This window comes from Podarcis liolepis (genome assembly GCF_965112155.1).
Source record: "Podarcis liolepis genome assembly, chromosome: 7".
Lineage (NCBI taxonomy): Eukaryota > Metazoa > Chordata > Lepidosauria > Squamata > Lacertidae > Podarcis > Podarcis liolepis.
This window is the reverse complement of record NC_139561.1, coordinates 85,528,293-85,534,578: the sequence shown is the minus strand read 5'-3', so window position 1 is coordinate 85,534,578 and position 6,286 is coordinate 85,528,293.

Here is a 6,286-nt window from a genome sequence, read left to right as displayed (position 1 = left end):
CTTTTGTTTCCCCCCCGACTGTGCTATAAACTGTTTTTACCTACCCTAATGAAGCAGCGGAGAAAAACCTCTCCTGTTTGAAATCAGCAGGCACCTGTGTTGCCTGCTGTCTGATGTTCCCCTTGAGCAGTTCATAGAAAAGTTGGAAGGGACCACAGGGGGTCATCTAGTCCAACCCCTGCAACACAGAGGCAGGAATCTTTCACCCAACGTAGGGCTCGAACCCGTGACCCTGAGATTAAGAGCCTCGTGCTGTACTGACCAAGCTCAAGCATTCCCTTTTGAGCCAGGGACAAGCAGTGGTTAGAGCATCGGACTCTGGTTCAAATCCCCACTCAGCCACCAAGCTCACGGTCGCGCACTTTCTCTGCCTCGCCTACCCAGCATTTTCCCAGAGCGAGGCTCGCCCTTTGCACTCCAGGTGTGCTGACCCCTGCAGTTTCCCCGAATGTGGGAAACTGGACTATATCATTTGTAAGGTAAAAGTAAAGGGACCCCTGACCATTAGGTCCAGTCGTGGCTGACGCTGGGGTTGCGGTGCTCATCTCACTTTATTGGCTGAGGGAGCCGGCGTACAGCTTCCGGGTCATGTGGCCAGCATGACTAAGCCGCTTCTGGCGAACCAGAGCAGCGCACAGAAACATTGTTTACCTTTCCGCTGGAGTGGTACCTATTCATCTACCAGCACTTTGACGTGCTTTCAAACTGCTAGGTTGGCAGGAGCAGGGACTGAGCAACGGGAGCTCACTCCGTCGCAGGGATTCGAACCGCTGACCTTCCGATCGGCAAGTCCTAGGCTCTGTGGTTTAACCCACAGCGCCACCTGTGTCCCTATATCATTTGTGGTCAGTAATAAAATTGGAGCGAGGCGCTGCCGTGAGCATCATTCTTAATTCATAATAATACGAATGGCGCGGAAAATGGGAAAACATAGCCTAGCTGCTTTCAAAGTGCAACAGCTGGGATGAGCAATTGGGGCCTTGGGTGGAGAAAGGAATTGCCACCGATGGCTTCTAGCCATGATGACTATCTGGAGGCAGCCATGCTTCTGAAAACCACCTTCTGCTTCCCTGCAGAATGCTCTTGAGGTTTGGGGATAGAACTCCCCCTTCATTGCAACCATCTTTCAAACACTCTGTGCACCTCCGTCATTGCCCAAGCCTTGCGGTCTCCGGATTTCATTGCTCCCATCCAGACTGGGATGGTGTCTGTGCGTGAGACAATGCCTGGATTTGCCCCCACCGTTCTCCATTGGATCCTGGCACACCCTTGCTGCTCCCGCTGCGTAATCCATGGAGACAGCCTGCCTTGGATGGCCCACCCCTGCCCAGTACACCGAGATGCACCCACCCCTTGCCATTCTCATACATGCCTTGGACCTGGCATATGATGGAGATGTAGAGCTCCTTGCAGTCCCCGTGCTCATTAATATTCTGTGGAACTTCCCTGCTTGTTTTTAATTTTGCAGTTTGGCAGCCGCCGGTGGGGAGAGCGCAGCCCCTGCCAAATCGGAGGTTGGCAGATACTTCTTCATTGCCTTCCTCTGCCTCAGAACGCAGCAACGTGTTGGTTAAGGTCGGGGAGCAGGGTCTGGTTTGGGAAAGGCCTCCTGCCCCCTTCCAAGGGGGATCCTGGGCTCAGATCGGCGCTGCAAAAGTAGAGAGAGACTTGCATTGCAGTTCGATAGCCTTCCTGCCCTCAAAGGGTTGTTCCCAAATCTTGGGGCACAGAAGCGTTCTTTATTGGCGTGAACCCAGCCGACCTTTCCTCCCAGAGCTGGCAGATACTGCTTAATAACCATTTTAATATGGCACTTAGTCTTTTAATCACCCCCACTTGGTCCTTGCAAAGAGATTGCAAGGTTACAGCACATTCTTAGGAGAACAGAGTCCCATGTTGCTGGCTCCTGAACTTTGGAGCTGGGTGGGTGGGTGGGTGTTTTGCAGATTTACTTCACAGCTTCTCAGCCAAAATCTTGTTTTCTGGGGGAGGGTCAGATCCCACTGTTTGCCACTTCAAGTTCCTCTCCCTCATCCTTCCCTTCAGACAACTGGCAAGAGAAGCAGGGGGAGCTGCGGAACATAGAAGGGCAAGAAGAAAAAGCAATAATGGGAAAAAGTAGGGTGGCTTAGGGAAATTGCAGGCTGGGGTTTGACCTCTCCCTCCCAACCCATCCCTTTGAAATGCCCTGGCTAGCTGAAAACTCTGTTTGCAACCTTAGCATTACCGTTTGCATCTCGTCACGTGTGTGTGTGTGTGTGTGTGTGTGTGTGTGTGTGTGTGGATATGTAGGAATGCGGGTGGCGCTGTGGGTTAAACCACAGAGCCTAGGACTTGCCGATCAGAAGGTCGGCGGTTTGAATCCCCGCAACGGGGTGAGCTCCCGTTGCTCGGTCCCTGCTCCTGCCAAACCTAGCAGTTCAAAAGCGCGTCAAAGTGCAAGTAGATAAATAGGTACCGCTCCGGCTGGAAGGTAAACGGCGTTTCCGTGCGCTGCTCTGGTTCGCCAGAAGCGGCTTAGTCATGCTGGCCACATGACCCGGAAGCTGTACGCCGGCTCCCTCGGCCAGTAAAGCGAGATGAGCGCCGCAACCCCAGAGTCGGCCACGACTGGACCTAATGGTCAGGGGTCCCTTTTTTTAAGAGGAGGATTTGGGCTGCTCAGCAATATAGATTGGTTTCCCAGTTATGTGCCTGTGGAACAGAGCCAACCAACTTGTACTCGCATCGTGTGAGGTGTTGGCTCCTGTGCTTCAGGAGGCAGCTCCCACAGTGTGGCTGCTAAGCCGTATCATCCATCTCCATCAGGTCACTGTAAATGACGAACGATGGGGCTGTCCTTGGGTTAAGTTCCCGGCAAAGCCTACTACCCCCCTCCCTGGTTTCTTTCCCCAAACTCTTCCCTCCTTCCAGAGATCCAGCCGCTCTCTTAACCTTCACCAGCTGCCCTGGGAAGAGGCAAACGGCCCGCTTTGATTAATGAGCCTAATTGAGTTGATGAAATGATCTTTTTTTTTATTTCCCCCACCGGTGCTTTCTGAGGTCTTCATCGTTTCCTTATTTAAACCAGCTGTCCCTCTGGAAAAATCCCCACTGGCTTCGAAAGGGCAGGATAGCATCACCATGCATGCATGCATGCGCAAGCATCCTCCTCGTGTTTCTCCCCCCTGGCCTGAACACCCTCAACCACCAACTCCTCTTCTTCTTCCTTCTTCTCCATCTCCTTCTCCTCCTTAAAGGACGGGGTGACCTCGTCTCCCCTTTTCCCTAGTACAAAGCAAGACTCTGTTCCCAATTGCTGCACTCTCTGCCTCCTGCTCTCCACAATGAATATTCAATCAAGGCTGCGCTATGTATTATTTCCCACTCTTTCTGCCCCACCGGGGCCTCCTTAGGGAAAAAATACTGAGATTTTAATTTGCAGGCTCCATGGGGCAGGTGTGTGTGTGTGTGTGTGACAGATGGAGGGGATCAAAGTGAGAGCGCTGTCACTCAGGCTTCCTCCGTTTGGAAAGAGGCGATGGAGACCAGACACTCGTCCTTCTTTGCTCTCTTTTCAATTAGGCAGCCTTCGTCTGAATCGGTTTCCTCTCTCTCCACCCCCCTCGCGCTCTTGGGTTTCGATGCCTTCTGATCTGCCTCTTATTCATTAGGCAGCAAATGAAAGAGCAACTGAAACCACCTCCGGTCTTGCCCGGGCACAGCCACGGCTGCTGCCTTCCCCCCCTTCACAAAAATGGACATTGGCTTGCCACCCTGTGATCCGGCCTAGAGGCTTGTTACTGCTCGCTCGGCTCCTCCTGACTTCTGGAGCGGGGAAGAGGCTGCGAGCGATAAATTCCACCCACTCTCTTTCAAATCTGCCGCATGCTTTGAGTCAGACCGTCGACTGTGCCAGCCCACGGTGGTTCTGTCTCCCAGAGATGCCAGCATTGCAAGGGGACAGGCCCCCCCTTGCAGCCTCTGCTGAGGATGAAATCCTAAGTGCCCGAGTGATTTGGGGGGTCCAGCGGAGGATCCAAGCAGTAAATGTATATTTTTTAGGTCCTACAATCTTGGTTACACAGGCCCAGAATCAAGCACCCGGCCGTTTCGGAGAATCCTAGTTTTCCTTTTACCAAAGCAATCATGTTTCTAGCCCTGGAGTGAGCAGTTGGGGTTCATGGGCCAAAGGGCAGTTATCTAGAGGGAATTCATTGGCAAAAAGATGATGGGGTGCTGGCTTTAAGTGGCATTTAGAGACAAATTCAGTAGCGGATGCTCATAACTAGTGGGGTTTGCATCAAAATGTTGCAGCGTTTGGAGTGTTCCTGTTCACTGTGCCGGCCAGCTAGCTAGCTAGCTGACCTTCCTTCAGGATACTCCATTCCGTTCCCCCTACCAGCAAGTTTCTGCCCCTTCCGCAATCATAATTCTGCTGCCGCTGAGCATGCTCTGTCTCCATTGATCTGTTTTGCCTCTCCTTCCACCCCACTTCAATTCCCCCCCCCCCTAAATATGTTTTGTTGTGTTTCTGCAAAGCTTGTGTTTCCCCAAAAGAAAAGCACTGCTGGATCAGGCAAAAGGCCCGTTGAATCCCGCGTCCTATTCTCACAGAAGCCACTCGGATGCCTGTGGGAATGCTGATCACTGCAAAAGCAGCTGGGGTAGAGACACGCTGCCTCTGACAGTGGAAAGACCCTTTCAACGGGAGCGCTGTTTTAATGTCATAAGAGGTGATAGCCACACCGGGACATCAGGAATCTGGTCAGAATAGCTGATTGGAACCTCCATGTACAGATGCAGTATATCTGTGTCAACAGACGAGGATAAGGAACAGGTGCCCTCTAGGTGCCTCAGAAGCGCTGAGGGCAGCAGGTGGCAGCAGGCTTTGCTTCTGTGCCAAGAAGGGAAGAAGCGAGGGAGGGGAACCTAACAGAGCATCAATAACTTTGGGTCAAAAAAGCTCAACACATTTTGTGTCCAGATTCTCACTTTTTGAAATATGGCAACCCTAGTTCGCTTCCTCCTCCTCAGTCTCAGTGTTGCTGCTGGTTAGAACATAGCAGGTAGAAGGGCAAACTGAGGATTAGTTGGCTTTGCAGGTCATTGTCCTCTGGCGCCCCCTACTGCTAGGCTCCCTTCCTTCTGCCCTATCTGTCCCAATGGGTCCCAGCCACAACTCAGCTACCCCATTGCTGCAGATACAGATCTGCGGGGACGAGGTGAGCCATTTGCAGCTCAGCCGCCTCTGCATCAGGCTGTCAATAATGGCCTGTAACCGATCCAAAAATCAAGACGCACGCCCCTCCCTTCCTCGCTCGCCTCCTTCCGGCAACTCCTGCAGCCCAGCTGGTGCCAAACGTCTTGCGAGGCCAAGAGGCCCAGGCGTGCACCCCATGGAGGTTATTTCAGTGTTGGTTGACTTCATCCCTAGAGGAGCACTCCATTGTCTCTTGAGACAGACAGATGCCAACAACAGGGATATGGTGTTCTTGTGGTCTTCTAGATGTTGCGAGATCACAATTCCCATCACCCCTGACAGTTGGCTGAGCTGTCTGAATCTGCTAGGCCATGTGCTCTTCCTTCCTACGAAATCTCTGCTCCTGACATTTAACAACATGCGCCAGAGTAGGGCCCCAGACCGTCTGAGCTCTTTTCAATTCTTTTTTTTTTCCACCTGAGCTGAGCTCAAGATGATGGTTAATGCTTTAGAAAGAAGCAGGCCAGGGACCGCGCATAAATATATGATGGCGCACCAAGCACACTCAATAATTCATGGGCGCTTTGGGGGACAGCGAGAGAGAACAAGGGAAGAAGAAGAGGGAGGGAACGTAATGGATGGAGGGGCGGGAGAGAAAGGACAGGAAAGGGGAGAGGCACCAAAACAGCACCCCCACCCCGTTCTGCAGGCCAAGAGGAGGCTGAAGCTCTTCCCAGACTGTATCTCGGCCTTCATCAACCTGCCTGGTCTAAAACATCTGGTGGTTGCCACCAGGTTAGAGAAGGCTGCTGTAGCATTTGAGGACATGCCAAGGGGTGTGTATATTTAATCTCCTTTCTCCCCCAGACCTTGAGCGCTTTACCACCTGAACCCAAAGCCTAGCCTTGCTGGGTGGCATGTAGCCCAGTGTCTTGTTTCCAACAGTGGACAGCCAGGGGCACCCTCCAGGAAGCCCTGCAGGCAAAGTGTGAAGGTCCTCTCGTCCGCCTGATATGCAGAGGTAGACTGCCTCTGCAGCTGGAGGTTTCCTTTTGCCCCCATGGCTAATTGCCGCGATTTTTGGTTTTCTTTTCTTCTTTTTTT